Genomic DNA, 26,970 nt, shown 5'->3' with positions numbered 1-26,970 from the left:
TGGTTTGAAGTTACCTACACTCCCAAATCCTGGAGTGGACCATTCTACAGCACTGAGACAAAACAATATGGAATTCAACTTGGGGCCTAATGGGGAAAATTCTTCCCCATTGCAGTAGCTGAGTTCAATTAGGAGATACTAAAAGTTCAGGATCTATTTGAGTTTGTCCTTTACCTGCTCTGCAATGCCTCCCTGAATTTCTCAAAGAATGTCTGTAATTGTCTTCTCTGGGTTTTGCCATGTTTTTTCCCAGTCTTGTGAATAGTGGCATGTCTGATTGTAGACTGCCATATTCAGTGCTTGTCACTGGAGTTTGTGGCTAAGTAGTAAGAATTCCATCATGCAAAGCAAGACTTCAACTTACTCATCAGATTACAGTGATCCTAGCCACCATGGAGTCCTGTCTTTCCCACTGGAAACTGTTTTTGGTCTTTCTTCTCCAGCACCAGTCTATATCCTTCCAAGTATCCACTTGGCCATGCTTTCTGTCAAGTCTGTCTTCTCTGAGTCCTGCCAGATAAGTGAAGAACAAGCCAGCCTGAGACTATCCCATCAGAAGTCCCAGCCCACAGCAAAGCCATGCTTCCCTTTATTGTGTAGAGTCAGTTTACCTTTCAGTCCACCAGCATTTGCTTCACATGGGTAGAGTGGCAAGTCTGTGGTTAAGCTTATCTAGATTTTTTTTTTTCAATAGGAAAATGTATTGACAATGATAAATGTAGCATTGTATTATATATGAATATTATCACAAATAAAATTACAAGTTTTGCCACTTTTTAAACATTCTAATCAATCTCAATCCTCAGTAATGAAGGTTAGCTTCCACTTACCCTCAGCATGTTCTGCAATGAGAAATCTTTTTTTTTTGTTTTGTTTTTTGAGCATTTATTGAGGTTTCAACATACACTAATAAGTAAGTGGAATTGTGTCTCCTTATTTTCATAAAAAATTCTACAGTCTTTGGGTATGTTTCATACCCTAAATCTTTTCTTATTGCATGGGTCAAATCTGGGTCATACTCCTGTAAGAATCTTTTCTTTTATATTCCACATCCTTTTTTTTTAACTTCTTTATTGACAACTTCCAGAAGTATAAACAGTATGCCATGATTATAAACCCCTCCCACCATGCTCCCTTTTCTCCCCTCCCAAATCCCCCCCTGCTGAATCCTTTCTTTCCAATAGTCTCTCTTCTATTTTGATGTCATATTTTTTTCCTTCTTACTACTCAGGTCCTCTGTAGGTAACATCAGCCACTGTGAGGTCATGAATATCAAGGCTATTTTGTGTCTGGAAGGTAGTATGATAAGCACTCATTTCCTTCCTTTAACTCTTACATTCTTTCTGACTACTCTTCCACAATGGTCTGTGAACATTGGAGGATGTGATAGAGATGTCTCACTTAGTGCTGAATAATCCACTGTCACTTCTCAGCACTTTGATAAAATTTGATTCCCCAGGAATCACCACTATCTAGAAAGAAAAGCTTCTCTAACTAAAAGTAGGGTAGTATTAATATATGGAACAAAACAAAAGTATTTAGAGGACAGGTTGGTGGGAATAATGCATGCATTAAGCCAGACAACCGTAGTAGTTTACCTCCTAGGGCTTATTAACTCCCAAGACATAGGGTTTTCATTAAGTTTTTACCAGGCAGAAATTCCTTCCTATAGAGTGGGCCTCAAATCCAGAGAGCAACTGGTTTCTCCCAAAGCAGAAGTGTCACCATGGCACCAGTTGGTATATTTGACCTGGCTGGCCAGCTCTAAAGCTTGCAAGGTCCACTGCTATTTAACACCATTGATAGATTTCTCCCCCAACAGGCTGCATAGGTGTTTCGAGTACCCTGACAACTAGTCAACAGGGAGGAGTTTTCCAGCTAATTTCTCTTGCCTTGCAGCTCAATCATGCAGAGTCTTCAGCAACAGGGTCTTACCATTTAGTTTTGGTGGGGAACCCAAGATTCTTGAGAATAGCTTGTAATGTTTTGGGGACTTTAGGAAATTCCCTGTCCAACAACTCATTGGAAAATATTCTACTACTGACATTGACATTTTTCTAATAATAATCTATGGCTTCTGGGCACAACATTGTCCATCTCTACACAATACTTTTACCCATATTCTATTTTTATTTAACATATATATTATTAGTGTCTAAAGTAGATTTCTATATCGCTCACATGTTTATTTAACCTATGGGTGTGCTCTTCTAAGTCTGGATGAAGTAAAGATCTCCTGGATCTTCTCTCTCCTAGTTTATCTGATTTCTGATCTCCGTTTCACAAACATGTCAGGAAGTGAATTCTAAATCAATGATAATTCATGTACTTTTAGCCATCATGTTTCCCCAAAACTCATCTAAACTACTTAATATTTTAAATATGATTATTACCCTACTTATATTCCTTCAGTCTTTACTAGGAAACTCAAAACTGGTCACTCATGTTCTGTTCTTCCCCATGTCACTATATTTTCATCTGTGAAAGAAGGAACTTACATAGCTTCCCATGTTGAAATTTAGTTCTCTCCCCTCTCTCTCTTTTCTCTTTCTGCTCCCCTCTCTTTCTCTCTGTTTCTCTATCTCTGACTTTTAAAAATTTCAGAACAACATCGTTTAGTACTAGTGTTTGTAGTAAAATTGTTCACATGTATTTTACATATTGTACATGAAGTAACAAAGCCACCTTAGTTTACTGAGCATACATGGTATGTTTCTGTGTGCTTAGTATTTCCTCAATAAGCATTCCCACAATTCATCAACTTATAGATGCAAGGTTTTTTGCTGTCCAGTTATGACCCTCAGAGAAAAAAATATGAAACTAAAGAATAACATTAACTTTAAATCATTCTGAGATACTTAAATGCACTCTAGAAAAAAAATTTACAGGTAACTTGAAAGAAAAAGAAATGATTATAAAATTGATACTCAAGTAGGCTTCTGATATAAATGGTAATATGAAAATTGAATACAATGAAATAACGTCTGTCCAATTACCATATAATTCTCATGCTTAAAAAAAAATATTTACTATGGTACTAACTACCAGCAATAAAAATTCATTTCAGTATGAAATGCTAACATTGCATTTTTTACTTATATAAGTTAAGGTATTTAATGCTTATGATTCGCTGATTTTTGTAACTCTGTGTGTAATTGCAGCAATTTGTTCCAATTCATAAATTTTATTTTCTGCACCTGGAGTTTGGACCTTTAATGAGGTCAAAATAATAACATGCACAATGACATCCAGTTGAAAGGAATTCAAATTCCTAAGTAGTCCCTGTGAGTCAGGCGCTGTGCTAGGTGCTTTATCCATATAATCTAACTTCTGCCTTTTCCTCATGCTTTCATAGCTTATTTTGCACATTCAGAGACAAGGAGCTCAAAAATGAACACTGTTAATTTTCATATAGTCAAAAGTTAAGGGGTAGATACTGAGATTTCAGTCTAACCCTTTGATTTCAAAGACTAGGAGATTTTAACACCCCACTTTTATTCAGGTTTCAGAAGTACCCCATCTATGAATCTTAATAAAAATTGGTATATTAAGTAGTTAAAATAAAATTTTATTTATTGCACTTTTACTCTAAATAGAGGGAAAAATATGGTTAAAATTTTTCTCAGCTTTGGCCATAATTTGGAAGCATGCATACTATTTATAATCTATCTCTCTCCATCTATCTATCATTTATCTATCTATCTATATATCTATGTGCCTATGTATCTATCTATCTGAAGTATGTGCCTAATAACTAATATATAATCTATAGAAACTATCCTTCTATAGGCAAAGAGCGGTGTTTAGTACAAACTTTCCATTTATTTTGTCAGTTTTAAAATGAAAATTTTATATAAGCTCATCCATCATGAACTTTTTTTGTTAAAGCATTATAAACAAATTTCAAAACACATTCATGTGGAAAACAGTCATATTATTTCTTTTCAATAATATAAATTATTCAATTGAAGCATTGCATTTTCTAAGAATTGAATATTGTCTTCCATGTAACACATTTATGATATGATCTCTTTCATAATGCCAAGGTAGTATGATATTTGAAAGTACTCTTTTTTTCAAAAAAATAAATGTTTAAATATTTAGGCTTGAGCTATGTGGATCTGGCTTAAAATATGTGAGCCCTGGGTAAGATTTTTTAGTATTTCAAAGATAAAAGTCTTATGTTGGTTTATGAATTCTAAATATTTATGTGTGTGTGCATATGTGTGTGAAAAATGAACACTCATGTATGCTCACCTTGTAATTTTGAGTTAGTTAACATAGATATGAATATGGTTTTGAAAATTTCTACTAATACATATTATAAAATTACTGTCATCATTGGTATGTGTTTTTTATTGTTTATTGTTTTGCTTCTTTTCATAAATATTTAATTGAGATTCCATAGGATAACTCCAAATATTTCACTTTTGAGATAAGTCACAGCCTGTTTTCCACAACCATAGCAGTATTTCCACTCCCTTGCTGTGAGTAGTGATTTCTTGTTCCATACACTATTCTTTAGAGTGTGTGTTCAGATCCCTTGCTAACTTGAACATAAGATTATATCTTCATTTTTTTTAACCTTAAGTGGTTTTAAAAATGTTTTACCTATAAATTGCTTAGAAGGTTCAATGACTTGAAAATGACATTTTCTCTCAAATTGAGTTATGTATTTACTTTCTTTTTCATTATTAAGTAGAAACTTTGTATGGACACATCATGTTGGTACCATCATTTCTTTCCTCCCTACTCCGATTCCACTGAAGACCCTTCTTAATGGGATTGCTGACAGTCACCATGAAGCTGTGTGTTAGGAGTTGTGAGAGCAGCAGTCTGTCATTGGGTGGAGGGCTATGTTTCTGGACATTCCTTTCTACCCTATGTTTCTTACATTCTTTCAGCTCCTCTTCTGCCAAGTTCCCTGATCCTGGTGGGGGTAATTTAATTCTACCTTAGTGGCTTCTGGATTTCTACTTTGGTGTGTTTTGATACAGGTTGCTCTGGTATAAAAATAAACCATATGTTTAAAACTAAGTTAGAAATCATATTGTCATGTTTTCATGAGTTTGTTCTTTTTCTCAAACTTCATTATTATTGCAAGCATTCTCATTGAGTTAGATAATATACAAATGGCAGACATGACCCTGATTTTTTTTTTTTAAATATGGAACGCTTCACAAATTTGTGTCATCCTTGCACAGGGGCCATCCTAATCTTCTCTGTATCATTCCAATTTTAGTATATGTGCTGCCAAAGTGAGCACATGACCCTGATTTTTTGGTCCCCAGTTTGTGTCATCTGCCAAATTTAGTTTTTGTATTTGTATTATTTTTGTCAAGTGCCACCTAATATGATTATAAACACTTTCATTGGCCCTTTGCCTTGCTGAGGGAGCAAAAATAAATGGATGTTGTAAGAATTAACTATCCATGTGACTCAACATTGGGCTTTACCTTCTTGGGTGAGCATTCAGGAGATTTTATTTACCCTCTACTCTACAGATAGGCAAGGCAATGGGACTGCATCTGCCCCAGGAAGAGCAGATGACAGATGTGTAGTGCTTCTGTTTTTATGGGATCCAACAGTCCATTCAGTCTGTCCTCTGCTACAAACAATATTATAGGAGGCACATTTGTGATGGCAGCACCATATGACACAACTGTCCTAAACCTTGCCTCCTGATGGAAGACAACTACTACGTATGCTCACAATTCCATAGCCACGTTCAGGAACAATAAAGGTTCATAGAAAAGGGGTATGGCAGGAACAGATACTTGTCATACATGAAAGTATCTTGGGCTATATTTTGGCTTTGAAATAATTCTTTACTTATCATCACCAAATATTCTATGGCTACCATTTATTTGACTGACATGCCATTCAGTTTATCCTTGCCCCCAATAAAATGCTTGAGTAAAATTGATGCTATAAGTTTTAATAAAGCTCATTATTACTGATTTACCAATTGTCACTTTGTGAATTGAGTAACATGAACCAAGAAAAAATATACAAGGCTTAGCTTAACTCAAAATGGCCAATTTTCCCATTGAAAAATGGACAGTAATTTTAATAGTACTTTTAGTACATTAATTTTTAGTGTTACAAAGCAACATTCCATGCTAAAGGCCATATGTAAAAGAAAAAAAAAAAAAACTCTTCTCTGAGTTAAAAAGCCATTCTGCCTTGAGAAATTTCATTTTGGTTCATTGTTCACTTAACCATGTTCAACTCTGACCTTATTTGTTAGAAAGACCTGAGGCAGAAGCTTCTCCTATGTGTTTAGCTTCTGCTTCTTGCCTTTTACAGTGAAAGTCTCTCTAATACTCTTTTTAAGAGCCACACTAATTTAAATGCCACCAACATGCCCAATGAGTGTCATTTTTACAACCGCTAATTAGTTAAATGCAACCTCTTTTCTTCACACATAGGACTGGAGATCAAAAATAATTGTATATAATTACCTGTAAATGAAAAATTTAAATTTATTGCTAAGGAAGGGGCACAAAAAATTATGATTCACAAAGCATTTTATGCCAATCATTACTATCCTCCAAAGCAGTCAAGGGACATTAAATGCTATCTCTATAGTGTTTATTTAGCTTCACAGATACCAGGTACTGCATCAAGAACCTAGCCTGACATGAAATTTCACATCTTTATAATAATGTCCAACAGCAATTGCCTATATGTTTTCTCATTGAATTTTATCGCAGGATGGGGTCCAAAAAAGCTCCACAAGGCAGCACATGCCATTTGGGGAAGACTGTAGCACATAAGCAGATTTCCTTAGAATTAAGCAAAGATTGTGTCCCATTAATAGTTTACCCTTCAGGGTGGCCATAGGACACACAGACTTCTACAAAACAATATCAAATTCCCAAATTGAAATTGGAATTGAGTCTAATTTTGGACCAAGTAGAAGTGTCATTTCCATGACAAGTTAAATTATGTACTGTTTTATTAGGCTATTGTATTGTGGGAACTGGGCTACTAGTGCAATGGCTGGCTCTGTTTTGTCTGTGGGCTAAGGATTTGAGAAAAGTTGAATTTGGAAGTAATAGACTGCTGGTGATTTTTATCAAAATACAGAAATATATAAGCAAGTTTAAACTGACTGGTTTTATGTCTCTTCAACTGTGACTGTTAAAGAGATTGCCATCATCAAAGATGGTCTAGATGTTTTGCATTAGAACAATGGGGAAGATGCCTTGACAGTAAAACCTACCTCACTGAAGGCTCAACCTTGTCACAATGCAAATTATTTTGGAATTATGGGGCCTGATAGAAGAATGCTCAGGTGATATCCTATCCTTAAGGTCAGGATTTATTCCCTTATATATTTACAAATTTGGCTTTGTACTGATTTTGGAAGCATGAAAAATGTAGAACATTGGGTCATGAAGTACACATGGCTCCAGGAGCTGCTGAAATGCAACAATGCAAAGCAAGGTTGAAGTCCCTGTAATGTCACTGTATGGAGCTGTGAAGATGAACTAGGAGATAAAAGGGTGACGGCCCTCTTCCCAGAAGTTTGGAGATCACAAGTCTGTGGGATGGCTGCCCAGGTAAAGTTTGCTCTGGCTCAGGTGGATCTTCCCAGAAAGGAAGTAGCACAGTAGGAAGTGGAATTGGGTCTTCTGAAACTAGAAAACTTCATCATGGGTCCTATATGTAGGTCATGAGATGGTAGGATTTGATGTTTGCCCTGCTGGCTATTGGTCTTGTATTGGTCCAGTCTTTCTTTAATATGCTTTCTTTTTGTAGGGGCAATGTTTATTCTGTGTCAATGTGTATTGCAAGTATGTGTTTTTATTTTATAGAGCTCACAGTTAAGAGACTTTTAAGTTTCAGTTGAGACTTTAGATTTTTGTACAATGTTAAGATTGATTAATATTACAGGACTTTTGAAACTGGACTAATTTCATTTTGTATTGTGAGATGGTCATGAATCTATGGGGAAAGGAGTAGAATCTGGCGATTCAAATGTAAATTCTCCACATAGCTGCAAATGTCTGTTTTGAAGTTTCTTATTAGCCCCCTTGCTAGAATTGATACATTTCAGAGGCAGATGTTGGGATTGCTCAAGTCTACTGGTTGTTAAGAGCTAGGTTGCTCTTGCTTTTCTTTCTTTTTGCTACAGATGTATGGTAAAGTGATCCAGCTTCTTCCACTGCCATGAAGCTTCCCCTCAAAACTGATCCCTTAAAAAAATCTTTTTCCTGCCATAAGTTAATTTTGGTTGGGTGTTTTGTCTTTGCAACATGAAAGTAAATAATGCTGCCATTTGACAGAATACAACAAACATTATTTCAAACCCTATTCGAATAGTAATTCTATTAGACCTAAGGAAATATTCTGATCTATCATACTGTCAAAATAGTGAAAACATATTTTGGTCAGGGGAACATGGCAACCCCTATGTGATTTCTTGCTCCTGTTCTAAACCAAGCAGTTTTCTCTAGGTTTTCAAAAACCAGCAGTACTATTCTCTTAGAGTTTTCTTAATACTTTAGTCCCTTTGTGTACCATTCAGTGTTATTGTGTGCTAGTTACTATTCTTCAGAGCTTGGCTGCCATGGAGTATCATCTCACAGGGGTGATGCATTTCAGATGTCCTAGGAACCCTAACGTTTATAACAGATGTCTCTGTAAACTTCTCATTATTTTCTCCTTATTCAAGATGTACCTTTAACACTATTATTCCCCTTATTTCCATGTTACATGAACCCAGATAAGGCTAATGAAGTACATGGGATTTCCACGAAATGCACTTACCTGAAAATGTTACCCATAACCATATCAAGGTATAGGAAAATATCTTCTATATATCACTTCGATTTTCTACTTGATGCTGAGTTAGCTTATATATTTTTGTGAATGTGGGATAAGTAATGATCTCTCTCATAATTTTGTAAAAGAATTATGAGCAAAGAAACCAGAAAAAAATTATAAAATAACTAAATTGAAATGAAATGCAAATTTTCCTGAAAACTTTACAGATGAAATTTATTTACTAGTGTTGTATAATTTCATCATTATTATGAATACTGATTCTCCATGTAGTACTTCATATTGTCCTGTTTTTATAGGCATAGAATATTCTGCTTAGGTCCTAGACATGCATGTTTATATTTTATATAAACCTTTTTTATAACAAAATAAAAAAATGAAAACAGAATCCCCAAATAACCACTTGTTTTCAAGGATTTGTGATATTGCATGTAAATGTGTGATTTTACTAAAACAACCAATGCTTTCTTGGGAATTTTAGTTGCCTTGTGTTGTTGCTATTTTTAGATGGGACTCTGAATGCTACCTAGGCTGGCTTCAAATTCATAAAGTCAAAAAATTCTCCTGCCTCAGTTGCCTTAGTAACTGGGAAAACAAACATGTTCTACAGTACCTAGATATATGATTGTTTTCCTCTTTCCCTATTTAAAATTTAATTTAATTTAATTCAGTATAATTTATGTGGTGCCAAAAGTGAAAATCTTTAGGCAAGTGCTCAAACACTGGTTGGTATCACTTCAAGAGTTTTTCTTTTAATATGCTCTTTGTGATGTTTACATTCATCTTGACAAGGCTCACCCAGAAAGGGAGTACCCAGGTCTGTGAAGGATTATATAGATTAGATAAAATCTATTTTGATTGTATTAATGGAGGGAGGAAGACCTGCCTCAAGGAACAAGTCCAAGCCCTGGAATGTACACAGAGGAGCGCACTGGCTGAGTGACAGCAGCCATGGCTTTCTGCTTCCTCACAGGGACCAGCTACTTACGTTTCTGTCTTCATGCCTTCTGCACCATAATGGACTGTAACCTGGAAATAAAAGCCGAAATAAACTCTTCCTCTCTTAAACTCGTTTTTGTCAGTTATTCTCAAAGGTATCTTTTGCAAAGAAAGACAGAATAAAATTTCCAATCAGAAAGGACACTATCAATCTTGCATTGTCTGTCATTTCAAATGAATTTTATTTAATTTTTTTGACCACAAGTTCCTGAACTATTGATATTTGCAACTAAATTATGAAAAAAATTACCTTAAAAAAGTTCTCAATGATTTTCTTCCATTAAGTCAGAACAATCCAGTGGTATGTTGTTCTATGTACCAACATGTAGTTGAATAATGACAAATAATTTTCATCCTTGAAAAGAAACCAATAACCGGAATAAAGAGAATATATTAAACCTGGTACTTAAGTAGATAACAAGAGTCCCTTATGGAGAGTCATGCATGCCTTACTTTAGAAATAAGTTAATATATTTTAAAATTATATGTGTTCTGCCAGGAATTCACAATTCAGATTTTTTTCATTTTTGTTGGTGACTGTTCATTCTGCCTTGCCTTTTTATTAGCATCATTTCTGACAGTAATTCTATTAATGTGCCTGTCCAATGCAGAACACAAAAATCTCCTGGGCACCAAGCAACTGAGGATTTGGCAAGATCATAGCATACCTCAGCATGCCTTTCTTTCATAATTCTGTCTGTGAAAGGTTGTAAATTATGACATCATGGTTCCAGAATCCTAACACTAGATTGGCAAAGTCAGCCATGAATTAGCCCCACAAGCCACCCAAGAACATCATCGCATCTTAGAAAGACATGTGGCTTTCTGTCCATTAGCCAACTCTACAACACAGAAAAATGCTGCTCTGGTGTCAGATAGCAAATCAGGTATTTACTGGCTGAATATGTAACCCTTGAAAATAAAGTTATACAATTCAAGTTATTATAGTATGCTTATGTACTGAGTGACTTCTATTAAGAAGGAAAACTTGTTTTGTCATAGAATTAATAGTCCTTATTATTCTACAGTTGCCTTATTTAGTGTCCCATCTTTAGGGGGATATTCTTTATGCTCTTATGCTTTTATAAATCTTTTCTTTTTATTTAACTAGTTAGTGGGATCATAGTATAGAGCTTGTAACTTTAATTAAGTAAACTTTTAGATGTTTCCTTGGAAGATCTTTCGATCCTCTTTGGTAAAGTTCCATGTGGATACATTTTTGGTAATTTTTTTTTTTTGTGGAGTAAAGGAATCCATATTTTCTCAGTAGGAGTGATTAATAAGGGAGTAATTTGGGTATAACTCAATTATATGCTGGGCACTGAGAGGTCATGAATATGCTGGTCATTTTGTATCTGGAAGATTGCATTGTAAGCAGTCCTACCCTTCCTTTGGCTCTTTTTTCTATTCTTCTGTAATGGACCCTGAGTCTTCAAAGGTGTGATAAAGATGTCACAGTACTGAATACTCCATTGTTTTCTGCACTATAGTGACATTCAAGTCTTTCAATTTGGCCTACAGTTTTTATATTTAGGGAAACAGTTACATGTTATTTTATCTTCTCATTTTGTCATTAAATTGCATATGAGACCTGAGTACATACAACTTTTGGTAGTGTGATGGCTTTTTTTTTAAAATTAAGTACATACTTTGTATGGATACATCATGTGTTTTTACCATCTTTTCCGTCCTCCCTGCCCCAATCTGCAGGGGACCCTCTGGAGTGGCTTTGCTGGTATTCCTTATGGGGTTGTGGGTTATACATTGTGATAGCAGCAGTCAGTTAATGGGTGGGGGGATACTTCTGAGTATGATGTCACAACCTATGGCTCTTACAATCTTTCAATCCCATCTTCCACAAAATTTCCTAAACCATGGTGAATGTGTTTTAAGTCTACTTCATTCATGAGCTCTAAGGTGCTTCTGGATTTCTTTTGGTACATATTGAGTATCCTCAGTGGCTGTCTCCTTCACCCTAGCACTGGTTGTCAGGCTCAGCATGGATGTAGCACTATTGTTTATCTCACCAAACCCTCTGTGGTTTCATCTGGGCCTTGGCTCAAGTGTGAGGGGTGGTTTATCTCTATGTGCCTTGCTACCTTCTGAAAAAGAAAAAAACAAACAAACAAAAAAAACAGATTATCCAATGGAGAATGGATTCAGCATAAGTTAATTGGGATAAACATTGTTAATTTAGGGAGATTTTGATGTATGTAATTCCTCTTTTAGCCAAAGACTAGTATGGACTTATCTTTAGAGACTGTAATTTTTATTTTCATAGGCATCTGACCTTGTTTGTCTAAGATCCAAGATGTGATGGCATTTTGTCTTCAGCATTTATCTTCTTTGATATTTGTATTTCTAACAAGGTATTCTCTCTTTTTTATTTATATATTTATTTATTTATTTGAGAGCGACAGACACAGAGAGAAAGACAGATAGAGGAAGAGAGAAAGAATGGGCGCGCCAGGGCTTCCAGCATCTGCAAACAAACTCCAGGTGCATGCGCCCCCTTGTGCATCTGGCTAACGTGGGACCTGGGGAACCGAGCCTCGAACCGGGGTCCTTAGGCTTCACAGGCAAGCGCTTAACCGCTAAGCCATCTCTCCAGCCCTAACAAGGTATTCGCTTACAGAAAAAATGTTATATGTTCTTTAAAAATGCCAAAGAATGACTCTACTCTTTATTGTATGTTTTTGCCTATTCCTTGACAAACTAAAGAATGTTTTTGATTTTTGAAGGATGCATAGATTTTTTTCTGTCCTTCTGTGTTAGGAAGGTGTTGCTCATGGTTGCTGAGTGTTTACAGCTTCTTGGCATCAAAGAACTGAAGAAAGGTGCACACCAGTAGTTATACAGAAAGATACTTTATTTTATTTATTTATTTTTTAATTTTTATTTATTTATTTGAGAGCGACAGACACAGAGAGAAGGACAGAGAGAGGGAGAGAGAGAGAATGGGCGCGCCAGGGCTTCCAGCCTCTGCAAACGAACTCCAGACGCGTGCGCCCCCTTGTGCATCTGGCTAATGTGGGACCTGGGGAACCGAGCCTCGAACCGGGGTCCTTAGGCTTCACAGGCAAGCGCTTAACCGCTAAGCCATCTCTCCAGCCCAGAAAGATACTTTATTAAGAACAAAGTGATAAGAACGTTTTGAAAATACTGCCAAAGGGGCAAGGGGTCAGTAGAGTGGAGGGTACGCTGGAGTAGCATGCAGTGATGGGGGGCTTCCCTTTGCAGGATTTTCAGGGGAGGAATGCTGGATCACTTGCTACGGCCATAGTTTTGGTGGTCTTATTGTTCAACTGACATATGTGGGTTACATAGTGTTTTCTTTTTCTACAGGGTTCTTCCTATGATGCATATAATTTTATTTTTATATATATTTTATTTATTATTTATCTATTGAGAGAGAGAAAGAGGGAGAGAGACAGAGAGAGAGAGAATGGGCATGCCAGAGCATCCAGTCACTGCAAATAAATTCCAGACCCATGCGCCCCCTTGTGCATCTGCCTTACATGGGTCCTAAAGAATTGAACCAGGATCCTTTGGGTTTACAGACAGACACTTTAACTGCTAAGCCATCTCTTCAGCCCATGACTCATATAATTTTAATCAATTCAGTTATGCATAGGCATGGGGTAATAAATAGGGATTTCTTGCTAAAAGTTCCCTTAGGGGACCTAGTTTTCCTTACTGAGCATGCAGCTAAAACCAGTGTTATCTGTATTTCACTCTATTCTTCCCATCCTGGATCTACCTAAAAATATATTTCAGTGGATATTGATCATGAAGAATCACTGCTGAGGTGAGGAGAAAACTAATTCACTGTGTTGATCAGGGAGTCTGTTCAAGTCATTACAAGCAGGGTCCCCAGGTTGCCTAGTTATATTGTGCAGGATATGGTATGTTTAGTGCTTATGCTAAGTAGTATCACTGGTGATACTCTACCCTGTGATTGCCAGCCTCAACAGGGCAGACTCCCTTAAACTGATCATGATTTCACCACTTATATAAGAACATTTAAATAATATTTTGTGAGAAACTATGAATAATTAGGCTTAATATTGTTTTTCTTTAAAGGGGGTTTGAGTCTTTCAGTTGCCTGCTAATTTATTTTAATTTAATTTCTGTGATGTTTGAAATTCCTGAAGTCTTTCAATAAATGGAGCATATCTGAAACCAAATGAAGAGGTCACTCCCTTAAAAGCAGTTACTTTGGGCCAGTACACCCAGAAGGACAGGTTTTCCTCACCATGCCTGCTTCTGCTTAACACTTGCAGGACTGACATTAAGGAATACATCTTCCAAAAATATGGCAAAATAGTTCCCTGGAATCATGGACACCTTTGAATTATTCTTCCTGTATCTTTTATTTTCAAGATTGATTTTATAAGGCCCCGATTGAAATGGCCACATATAATAAAGAAGATATAACAGCGCTGTGTACACTTACTTTGAAAGATAAATTTAATAAAAGGTTATAAGAACTCTTTGATTATTATTATTTTATGTCAAAATACAAATTATGTGAAATTTTTAATTCCTTTCATTCTGCAGCTCTGATTTATATTTGTTTAAAATAGAATGTTGTTTTCTCCCCCTAAATTAGACCCGTTTGTATGGAGGTAAAAGATTTCCTTGGTATAAATAAACACATTCTATTAAAACTGTGTTGTACTCTTTCCTTCCTCAGCCATATATATTGTACTATATTAATTAATGTTCATGTGTCATTTTCCCTTGCTCAGAGCTGACTCTGAATAAAGGGTGGCCCCTTCTTACTACCCTACTCAGAAGAAAGCATGAATGTAGTTTATCACAATTACTCTCTAAAAGACCCCTAGTTCTTATACCAGCTGACCTATTATCCCTTTATCAAGGAGCAGAACAACAGCCCCTCAGGGGTTGAAAAGTCTATGCCCTTGAGAACAGCTAGAAGGTAAACCATTTCCCCAGTTGCTTATTCCTAATAAACTCATTGATTCAAAACCAAAATTATAACTACAGTAAATGACTTTTCCAGATGGAACACAAATCAAGTATTGACATTGATATTCTTTCTCATTTACAGAGGTGCACAGATTTATTTATTATCTTTTTGGTTTTATGAAGAACTCATGTTTGTTCCCTGTTTTTAGAAATCATCTAAACCCATGTGCTTGATTTTCTCCTCTTGGAATAGAACATTTTCCTCATTTTTTTTTTTTTTCATTCTCTGGCTTCAACCAAGCCATTGATATGAGTTGTTTATCACATTAATCACAGAATGATAAATATGTTATTCTGAGGAGATGTGAACCTAGATGTGGTACCAATGACAGACCAAAAAATTTCCATCAAAGTCCACCTTAGTGAGCCCATGTGTCTATGGTCTGGGAATATAGATGGGCATAACTTACAGGAGCAAAGGAGAGGTAATAGTTTCAGGAGCATAGCACAGGGTTTACTCACAAGATCCTAGGTGAGGGAATACATAGCATAGGTAATAGATAATAGACAATTTCCTGCCCAACTTCAAGGCAGCCTTCCTGGTAGAGTTCATGGGAAAGTCCCTTCTCCCCAGCAGTTGCTTATTGTTGTTTTACTCTTAAGAAAACCCTTTGTGATTGTTACAACTTTGATGACCTTCCTTAGCCACCTAAGTTTGGTTTGTCTCCTCCCTCTTGAAGGAAACAGCTGCACACAGATTTTAATAATATGTCATTGCTGTGAAGACAGAAAAAAAAATTTCCATAATATTCACTATGTGCCAAGCCATTTCTAACTTTCAGGATTTAAATTTGAAAATATCCTGCCTTCCTTTAGTCTACCCACAGTGTAGTAGAGGCAGTAATCAGAAATTATATGTAGTAATCAGAAATTATATGTAGTTAATGTAGTAAACATATGCATATTATATCAAACTACCCCACATATACAAAAGTGGAATTTCAGAAACAAAACGATTACTCCAAATTCACACAGATGTTTGGGTGTGGGTCCAGAGAATATAACCATACTTTCCAACTCCTTTGTTTATTTAAAGCTAAGTGATGCATGAAGTCAATTGCCATTGATGGTATTTACCTATTCTTCTAAAAGCTGACAAAAATAAAAATGAAAATCATAAAAACCATGGAGCTAAGCCAAAAATAAAAATCACAGTATAGTAAATATACCTTTCTGTGTTGTGATGTCCTGTGCCCAACCCACTCCTCCTAATTCCCACTGTACTATTACCAGGGAGGTAGATAAAGGTCCCTTTTGTGTATTCCAAGTCTTATAGCTAAAAGAATTTGAAAATTGACTCAGAAGGATGCTCAAGGACCATTTTATTAGAATTCAAGAGAAAAATAACAGGGCAGGCAAGCTGTAAATGTCAGCATCTGTGGGAGAGAGACGGGTGAGTGGAAGAGGGAGAGAGAAGCTGGTGAGCAGCTGCACGGGGGAGGGTGACATCCTCAGAGAAGAACTATGAATGCCAACAAGCATGCTTAGGAGTCCAGCCAGGATTTCAGGAAATAAGGAAAGGAATAATGAAAATTTGTGCTTTTGTCTTAGAACCTATAACAATGGGAAGGCTTAGCAATGAAGACCTGTAAATAAATTCTTTCAAGGAGGAGTCATGCAAAGGGCTCTCTCATGAAAGGATAACTATTCTTCCCTTCTCACTAGTGATACCATCTATGGGTGTTGGGTTCATTTTCTGTGCTGATTAAAAAATTAAAAGGTAGGGAAGTGTTCAAAATAATAAAGTTTATTTCAGAGTAAGTGGAAAAAATAAGCAGACTTCTCTGGGAAGTGGAAGGGATAGCTAGGGCTGGAAAATCCATACTCCCCATTGGAAATGAATTTTTTTTTTTTCGAGGTAGGGTCTCACTCTTGCCCAGGCTGACCTGGAATTCACTATGGAGTCACAGGATGGCCTTGAACTCATGGTGATCCTCCTACCTCTGCCTCACGAGTGCTGGGATTAAAGGCATGCACCACCACGGCTGGCTTGGAAATGAAATTTTATTGAATGGGGAAAACCTGTACATCCAGAATCTATGATTGATCATCTTAAATGAAGTAAGGGCTGGGGTTGGCCCTTGATTTATCCAGTACTGTGCAAGTCTCAGAATTCCCATAAAGTCAGTCTCACAAGCCAGCCCAAGGCCAGGAAAATTCACCCAGGCCAGGAGGACAAAAAGTGGAAAGTGTAGTCACCCTCCTCTCCATCTTGAACCCTTTTCTCCCTGTTCATCTGCCCAGCTAAGGAAATTCTTTAGTTCCTATAGTGTTTCATTGGCATGTGTTTAGATATAGCTGCTTTCCTGGGGGTGTCTTTCTGCCAAGGATTGACATGTCAATTTGAATTAACTTTTAAGGATGTATGAACAGCCTTGACATCTTGGGCTTCCACTTCCCTGTCTCAACAGCAGGAATCCTCTCACAAGTTGTCAGCCTTGCTGGCTAGGCTATGCTTCAGCCTCTTCCTCAGGTTCCTCTGTAACTAGCTTGGTGGACCATCTTCATACCCTGTGATGTGCTCAATAAATGATGTGTTCCCATGTTGTGTTTCCAAAGTAGACTATTATTAATATAAACAGTATAAAATGCACATAGTCTCTATATTCTTGAACAAATATTTTCATAGGAAAGCATCTTTAAAAATTTAACAGCTGGAAAGAAAAGCCATACTATCTTAAATACTGAAAGGTGAACCTATGTAGGTATGCATGTATGCATTATTTATCCCTGCCCTTTGCTCATTTTATTAGAATTTTTATAAAATCTCATTGAGTTGTACAAGGTATCATATATTAAATATGTATAAGTACATTCAGGATTTTTTTTTCTTGTTGTTGTGTTTCAACTTCATTTCATATGTATTTTGCCACTGAGAATTTTTTTACGTACCTTAGTTTATAATCTATTCCCTTCATGGTTCTGATTTTCATGTCCTGTTTAAAAAGACTATGCACTTTAAGATTCTAAATTTACTTATTTTTCTTTGGTATTTTTAGTCCTTCTTTATTTTGTTTTTACTTCAGATTAGTCCATATCAATTTTCCTTCAAAGCATGCTGAAGAGACTTTCATATTTGGCAATTGATGTTTGAATCTCTGACTTAACAAAATAACATTTCTGGTATTATTATTTCCATTTTCATATTTATAAGCCAAAATATGTTTTATGCCCAAATAATTTAAAATTGTGTTGTACTTTTCCAAAGTTATTTGGTGGTAGATAGAACTCAGTCATTCCTTCAAACTTTCAGGTTGATGTCTTGCCACTGTCCACTGCTACAGTGCTTTAGCAGAACATTTCTTTCAGTCACTGTGCTGCACAAAACTATATTAACTCAGGGAACATTTCACCACCATGTTAAGAATATCACTCACATCAAGTGATTCTAAAAGTGGTGCTGAGGGTAGTTCAATGATAGCATGCTTGCTGAGCATGTGTGAAGTACTGGATTCAATCTTCAGAACCACCAAAACAAATTGATATTAAAAACAAATTAATATCCCCACAGGGATATTAATCTTTATCTATTATTTTTTAAAGTTTTTTTTCCCCCTGAGGCAGGATCTCACTCTAGCCCAAGCTGATCTGCAACTCACTCTGTAGTCCCAGGCTGGCCTCAAATGCACCGCAAGCATCCTACCTCTGACTCCCCAGTGCCCGGATTAAAGGTATGTCCATCCCACCTGACCTTTATTTTTATATAAAAACTTCTATTCACATTTCTCTCAGACAGATCATATATTTTAATGATGCATTTGGGGCATTATACTATGTTTATATCTGTATAAACTGCTGAAGCACAAGAATTATCTTTGAAGGTGGACTTAACTTGTTGACTAGAAATAAGTATTGTTACAAGAGGATCAGATTGGGAATAGAAACAAGTAAATATATACAATGGTCAACCAAGTCCATCTCCAGTGTCCTGATATGAGGGTTAGGTTTAAATATAGGACAAGGTTGAAATATGCAGGCATGGCCAACCTGGCACTCTCATCACTAACTTGTCATGGTCTCAGATCTTCTCTTCTGCATGGTAGTCTGAAAAGTTGTATAAACATTGTGATGTCTCTTTCTGGGATACATAACCAGGCTTCAACCTTTTTCTTCTTTGTATATGAGATTCCTGGGGAAATTTTAACTCATTGGGAGGGGGAGAACGGGTCATTATTTTAATTGTCTAACAGCTAAAGAAAGGAAGCACAAGGGTCTCAATAGAGGTCCATGCCTACCATCATGGATACAGTACCTCAGTATCTGTACTATCCAGACACATGTCAAAAGGAAGAAACTCCATGATTAATGAGAAATGTTATGACACTGAGTCTGTTAAAACCCCAAATGATAAAATGTTTGGGGGGAGAACAAATAGCTTCATCTAAGAGGATCTTTAAACATTTTGTTTAAGATTTGTCTTATATATAGTCTGTTTTAATCTCTTCTTTCCCTGTGATCATAAATAGACTAGGTTGTATGATACCTTAATTCTTTGAAATGAAGTGAGTTTTATACCTCTGCATCTACTTCTTTAAATATACTATAATGGTGTGAATTAAATGTCTCTCATAGACTCATGCATTTTATTTAAAATATCTTATTTATTTATTTGAGAGAGAGAAAGAGGGAGAGAGATAGAAAAGAGAGAGTGCAAGGACCTCCAGCTACTGCAAACAAACTCCAGATGCATGGACCACCATGTGTATCTGGCTTAGGTGGGTTCTGGAGAACTGAACTAGGATCCTTTGGCTTTGTAGGCAAATGCATTAACCACTAAGCAAACTCTGCAGCCCCCAGACTCATGCATTTTAAGTACTTGGCCCTCAGCTGGTAGCAACTGGGGATATTTATGGAACCTTTGGGAGGTGGAAAATTACTGGAGGCTATGTGGCATTCAGAGCCAGCTCACTCAGACTACTTTTTTCTTCTGCTGATATGATACCATGTGACCCCTAGCCTCTGCTCTGCCATGTATTCCCTGCCATGATGAAACTTCCCCTCCAAACTGTAAGCTGAAATGAACCCTTGCCTTCCATTAGCTGCTTGTGGTCAGGGTTTATGTCCTAGCAACATGAAATTAAATGCTATGTTTATCAACATTCCAAAGGCAAGCTCCATTTTGGTTCTGCATAATATCTGAAAATGCCCTAAATTTATAGCACATATCCTTGACTATTAATGACTTAAGGACTAAAATTGTTATTTAAATTTGACATGATCTAATATTATATTTTACACATTTATAACTTTTCTTCCAACCAATAACAATTACTAATTAAGGCCTGGAGTATGGATACAATTTTTGCCATGTTTTTTAATGCACACCATGGAGTCTAGATGCTAAGAAGAGGGACAGTCTTGATGCATTGCATCACATTTTTCTTACTAATCAGAATCATGATCGCCTTACCATACCCAAATTTCCCTAGTCTTTGATGCATGTTTACTTTGATTTTGATACAATCAAATACAAACAAAATTAAACATGTCTTTAAGTTTTATTCTAAATTAAGCACAGATTATTATCAAATATTCTGTCTGAATTTATCTGGTAGAAATGAAGTGTCTGATTTCAAAACTAAAGAGATAACTATGGACATCAAGGCAGGAGGCCATATACTAAGTAGAATAATCATACTGATTTATAATTACTTGATTCAAAAGTTGGTATAAAACTAAAGTTCTGAATATTAGAAGGGATTACCAGACATTAGAACAAGTCAAGTTTTACAAAGTTCAGCAAATGTGTTTTTCACTTTCTCTTTCTCTTGCATGGCATATACTAGGAATTTAGTTCTTTCCAGCAGTTCACTCATCACTCATGTGACCAACTATTGAAAACAATACCTACTTTGGGCTGGAGAGATGGTTAAGGCACATTGCTGTGAAGCTTGAGGACCCAGGTTCAATTCTTCAGGTCCCACATAAGCCAGGGCACATGCATCTGGAGTTCATTTGTAGTGGCTAGAGGACTTGTTGTGTCCATTCTCATTCTCTCTCTCTCTCTGTGTCTCTCTGTGTGTATTTGTGTGTGTGTTTCCAATAAATAAATAAAAATAAATCTTTTAAAAAATAAAACAATAGCTACCATTAAAGAATATTTTCTGGAAGTTTTTTTTTTTTTTTTTGAGGCAATCCCAACAGACTGGTCATTATTATGTGAGAGAGTGTGAGAGAGAATTGGTGTGCCAGGCCCTCCAGCCACTGAAATCGAAATCCAGACATGTGTACCACCTTGTGTGCATGTGTGAGCTTGCACACTTGTGTCACTTTGTGCATCTGCCTGATGTGGGACCTAGAGAGTTGAATATGGGTCCTTAAGCTTTGCAGGCAAGCACCTTAACCACTAAGCAATATCTCTAGCACTGAAAAATTATTTTTTTGAAAGCAGGGATTGGTAGTAGTCTGTTTTCTTTAAAGTTTTTGAAGGGTGGGATGGTGGTACATGGCTTTTCACATAATTTTTTGTTTGTTTGTTTCTCTGGATATTTGGGTGTGCTATTGGGCTACAAGTGCTGGTGGGGGGGGAGGGGGAAGAACTTGCATTATTCCGGTACCAATGAATAGCTAAGAAAAGTTTGGGTTTGTTTGCCTTTTTTTTTTTACCCTAATTTGTACAATAGTTCATTTTAGTGCCTGAAGTATGGTTGTACATGTAAGAATAGCTGTGCACCACAGAACAGCTGTGTTAGAAAACGGAGATTTTCTGTCAACCATTCGCCTTGTTCTGAACTCCATTTTTGACAAGCAGAGGAAGGAGCATTTTCTCATGGGGTAGGCACTGCTACTTCCCTGCGGGTTTAATTTGTTGCTGACTGAAAGAAAGCATCATGCTTTTGGCACTATGAAAATTAAAAATATTAATGAACTGAAGTAAAAGGAAAAATAAAATGGTATTTTATTAAATCACAATCAAAGTTTATGTGCATATCTCAGACATGTCAGCTTTTCACTGTGTCCCTAGGCTCAAGCAATATGAAAGAAATTTTGATGAATTTTAGTATCTTGTATTTATGGTTATTGCTGATTTCTTTTAGGAATGGGAAATGTCATTATTTTGTATTTCAGTCCAGATGGCTTGGATTTGAACATTTACTAATAAAGAAAATTAAGAATAAGTGTTGGAAAACATTTCTATGGATATTTTCTATTACTTTATAATTGATTACTTTATAATTGATTATAAACCCATGAAAACTCAAAATTCGGGCTGGAGAGATGGCTTAGCGGTTAAGCGCTTGCCTGTGAAGCCTAAGGACCCCGGTTTGAGGCTCAGTTCCCCAGGTTCCACGTTAGCCAGATGCACAAGGGGGCGCACGCGTCTGGAGTTCGTTTGCAGAGGCTGGAAGCCCTGGCGCGCCCATTCTCTCTCTCTCCCTCTATCTGCCTTTCTCTCTGTGTCTGTCGCTCTCAAATAAATAAATTAATTAATTAAAAAAAAAAAGAAAGAAAACTCAAAATTCAATAGTGCATGTTAAAAGTCAGTGAAAACACATGTTTGAACTTTGAATTTTGTAAATTGTTTTAGGATCTCACAACACTACTGTGAGATTGAATGCCAAAGGAAAACTTGGTACATTTGTACATCAATATGATAGGATTTGTGTTAAAGGAAATTGTTATAGGTTATTTTCCAAATGAAGAACCCTTTATATAGGTGGATAGAGCTGTCATCCTGGGAATCATGCTGTGATTGTGAAGCAAACATGGGTAATTATTTAGGCCTTGTGAGTCTATGTCCCTCATAATCCACAATCAGACGGCTGTTTAAGTGGACCAGCATTTCTTAATCTCCACAATACTGGCATTTAATGCTGTCTTGAATATCATAGGGAATTGAGGATCATCTTTGGTAACTTATTGCTTCTGATCATGTTCTGAAGAATCTGCCAACATTGTTAATTTCACCACCAGCTGGGTAAAATGGCCCTTTGCTGAGAAACACTGAAATACAGTGGATATAACTCCAACAGATTTTTTTTCAGTATTCCATCACTCAGAATCAATCATTAAAACAAGATAATAAATAGTCTGCTGTTTGACACATCATTTTAGTTTTCTATCATCACTGTTTTTATTAGATTATATACTTACTAATAACCAAAAAAAAAGAATAAATAAAACAAAGCACATGAATTACCAACTAAGGATATGTATACATATGTGTAAATGTTGACTAATAATGTCTGTTATTATTTATGATAACAACTTGGATAGACAAATTTCTGGATGTTTTCATATAAAAACAAACAAGCAAATAATAATAGTGTCATTTGAACCTAAAGTAAGGATAATAATAAGGTTGATTCAACATTGAACCTATAAGATAGGTACTCTGGTATTATGATTTCATTTAACATTTCTTTTTAGTGAATAAAATTTTATAATTATCTTATAAATCTTAATAAATGTCAAAAATAGAAAGCCTCATCTGAACTGACAATATAAAGTATTTGAAGGATGGTAAAATTTTCAGAATTAAGAAACCACCATTTGTGCTAGGTAGATGGCTCAGCAGTTAAAGGCACTAGCTTGCAAAGCCTTATGCACCTGTTTTAATTCTCCAGAACCCACATAAAGTCAGATGCACAAAGTGGTGCATTTGTCTGGAGTTCATTTATAGTGGCTGGAGGCCCTGACTTGCCCATTGTCTCTATCTGCCTCTCCTTTCTCTCTCCGTCTCTCTCTCTCTCATGAATAATTAAAATGTTAGAAAAGAAGCCACCCTTTAAGTTCCTGTGATTAATTTTCTGACTTCTGGGAAAAAATATTTTAAGACCACAACAAAAGTAAACATGAGAAAAACAAAAAAAAATTGCTAAAAATTGACTTTATAATGTGTCCCTGATTATTTTAGATATTTGTGTAGTCCCCCTCATTCTACTACTGATTAAATGTATGAATTAGCCAGATTACTTAATCCCATTTGAGATTTGATGTTCATAATTTAAAAAAAAATGAAAGCAGAAAAAATATCTTTCTACTTACTTTATAGTCTCATGAAAAACTCAAATAAGACTAAATTCTAAAAAATATTTGCTATACAGATAAATTTAGCACATGTCCAAAAAACTATTTACTTAAATGACCCTCATTGAACATGATGGTAGAGATCTATTTTTTTTTTTTTACATGAGACAAACCAAAATCAATGTTAAAAAGCTATGTTCTGTGAATGTGATAAGCATGATAGATTCTTACTAAGCTGGAGCATCTCTAGATAAGAAAATGTCTCCATGCATAGAAGATGATATTTGTTTGAGTCACTTAAGCAGGTATTCTTGGCAAGTATTCTCGTTTATAGCTGAATGTGGAGAAATGAAGCTATGGGAGACCCTTTTGAATTTCCAGAAGCACCCCTTTTTGATGACGTCTGCATGAGTAGTGGTGGGGTGCTTTAATCCATAGTACATAACAAACGATAGTTTCATTTTTTTGTCTCTTTAAAATTTGCTTAAAGCTTTCCTTCTTCTGAAGAGAAATGATCTGCTACATTACCCATACACTGCCTTTCTCTTTCAGAACAGCCAAATGTGAAACATACTACTTAATAAAACAGATGCAAAGTTGCGTGGTGTGTATTAAGATAGATTGCTTATGTGAAATGGAAATGAATACCATAAATCAAAGCAGCTCATTATACATTTCTTGCTTAATAGTAATTTATCAGTTTTCTTTTTATAGTTTTATTGTTCAGGTTTACTGCGTACTACCTGAGTGTTGGTTTCCTTGTAAAATTTGGTCTTATGTATACTTCTATCACAACAGAATAGAGCAAATGCAGTTACTTTCATTTCAAGTATAACAGGGTGTTATGGACAGAATAAGAAGAGGTCACATTTGATGATGGCTTATTAATGACATTTAGTAAAATAAATATAGATAACTATAAGCAAGGAAAAACACCTTTCCACATTCTTAACAACCTAAAAAGATTAGAAAAAAATCAACAACAATGATGTAGGGAGCTATAAAAGAATTCTAAGCATTCATCACTTAACCTGTTTTTTATTTAACATAATGTTTTTTTGTTATTTGTACCTCATAAAACTTCAATTTCTTACCTACAAATGTATGCCATTTTACTCAATATAAGGCATTTCCTTGAGGCTTTACCTTATTGATATTCATTCAGTAGCAAAATTTAAGCTACAGAACTGAGGAAAGAATTACTGTTCGGAAGAATCCATGGCCAAACATATGCCCGGCTGTGTACTGCAACCCCTGTGCGACCTGCAATCGCGTACCGTTTGAGCAAGGCTATGCTGATTAATGGAATTATATTTTTTTTTAAAAAATCTGTGGTTTTAAAATTTTCAGTGATGTTTAGCGTAAATTCCAAAATGTGAAAAATACACACTTTGATTATTTCCTATGGCATGCTAATTTAGACTTTTTGGAAAGAGGTTTTATGCAACTTTCTTACCAAGTTTTAAAATAAGTTTGTGTATGTCAATTGTTACTTCATCAATGTAGCTCTTTTATTTCCTTTATCTTCAACCTGAACACCCTCATCAGAAAAAGGGGGAGATTGCATAGAAGTAGAATAGCCATTTTGAAGAAAAACTCAGGTAAAGAGGAGTAAGAAATATTTCAATGCATCAACAATGAATGTCTTAAAATTATGCAAATATGGAAATTCCCATAAGCACATAATTTCTACATATCTCTTTGCAGCTTAGAAGGAATGTAGCAGTGTCTTGGGTTAAATGAGGATAGTAAACTTTTCCACTATTAATACTAATTCCCTTCATTTATTTTGTTTTAATTAGCATTATGGAGTTCAAAAATGTTTTCATTTTTATATGATTGCCAAGAAACATTTTATTATCCAAGTTGTACTGAACCATGTGAATGATCTTTTTTTTTTTAAATGACAGCTTTCGATATAATTCACTTGTCTAAAAATTTTGCTTTAAATTCAGTGGGTGGCACAGGTTTGTAACATTTATAAAATCAATTTTGGAATATATCTTCCATCCTCATTCATTTCCTCCCCTTCTAACCATGGGTTGTGACTATCCATGGTTAAAATGATAAGTTTTAAAATATTTATTGGCATATTTTACTCATGGACATAATTTAATTTGATTATTATCCCTTCCAATTATTTCTTTTGCATACTTACCCATTATAACATTTGATACAATTTTTGTTGATTCCTTTCCCTCTGTCTTTTTTACATTCCCCTACCCCACTTTGTAATTGTCACCCTTAGTAGTGTTCTTTCTAGTGTCATGTCACAAGTGTTCTTACTCTTCTTCAATGCATCTTTTCCCCATGTGTAATATACTTGTATAGACATTTATAGATATATGTATATAAACATTGGGTCTGTATATGAAAACAAAAATGTAATATTTGTCTTTCTGAATCAAGGTCACCTCACTTAATGTAAGGTTTTCCATGTCTATCCTTGTCGCAGTCAGGTTCACATTTCTGGTAGAAATCACCCAACCAAAAGCAGCTTGTGGGAAAAAAAAAAATAGAGGTTTATTGGCTTACAGATTCAAGGGAAAAGCTCCACGATGGCAGGGAAAATGATGGCATAAGCAGAGGGTGAATATCACCCCCTGGCCAATGTAAGGTAGACCATAGCAACAGGAGAGTGTGCCAAACATTGTAATGGGGAAACTGGCTATAACACCCATAAGCCTACTCCCAACAATACACCACCTCCTAATTATCAGTTGCTATCAACTGAGGAACCTAGCATCCAGAACACCTAAGTTTATGAGAGATACCTGAGTTAAACAACCACATTCCACTCCTGGCCCCCATAAACTGATAACCAACCATACATGATGTAAAATTCAATGCATTCATCCAACTTTAAAAGTCCCCATAGTTTTTTATCAATCCCAATGATGTCCATACATCTCCATAGTCCAAGATCTTTTAACTGAGCCATAATACTGACATATCCCCCTAAAAATGAAACAGAATAAACAACCACACTGCAAAACATGACATTGAGCATAGCAAAGAAATATTCAAACAATACAAGATTTAAATAGGGCAAACATCAAACTCCAAGTTCAACAACTCTAGTAAAACTCCAAGTCCAATTATTAGAACCAGCAGCAAGTCTCTGGCATTCCAATTCCACCCCTCCATCTAGGTTATTCACAGTCCTGGAAAACTTCATCTGGGACCAGTAGCTTTCCTTAGCATCCATATCGTGGT

The 26,970-nt window shown here is 35.8% G+C and overlaps 1 protein-coding gene and 1 non-coding gene across 51 annotated transcripts in view; one reads left to right on the top strand and one right to left on the bottom strand.

Annotated features, from left to right (window-relative positions):
* The window catches only part of Ptprd (protein tyrosine phosphatase receptor type D), a 2,343,620-nt gene that overhangs the window by 844,603 nt on the left and 1,472,047 nt on the right, over positions 1-26,970 (top strand). The window lies entirely within an intron of this gene.
* On the bottom strand, positions 5,162-5,266 carry LOC123458203. The gene has a single exon (XR_006635500.1). It is a non-coding gene; the product is annotated as a U6 spliceosomal RNA (small nuclear RNA).

This window comes from Jaculus jaculus, chromosome 1 (assembly GCF_020740685.1).
Source record: "Jaculus jaculus isolate mJacJac1 chromosome 1, mJacJac1.mat.Y.cur, whole genome shotgun sequence".
NCBI lineage: Eukaryota > Metazoa > Chordata > Mammalia > Rodentia > Dipodidae > Jaculus > Jaculus jaculus.
The sequence above is the reverse complement of the archived record's forward strand: the minus strand, read 5'-3'. Positions and strand labels throughout refer to the sequence as shown.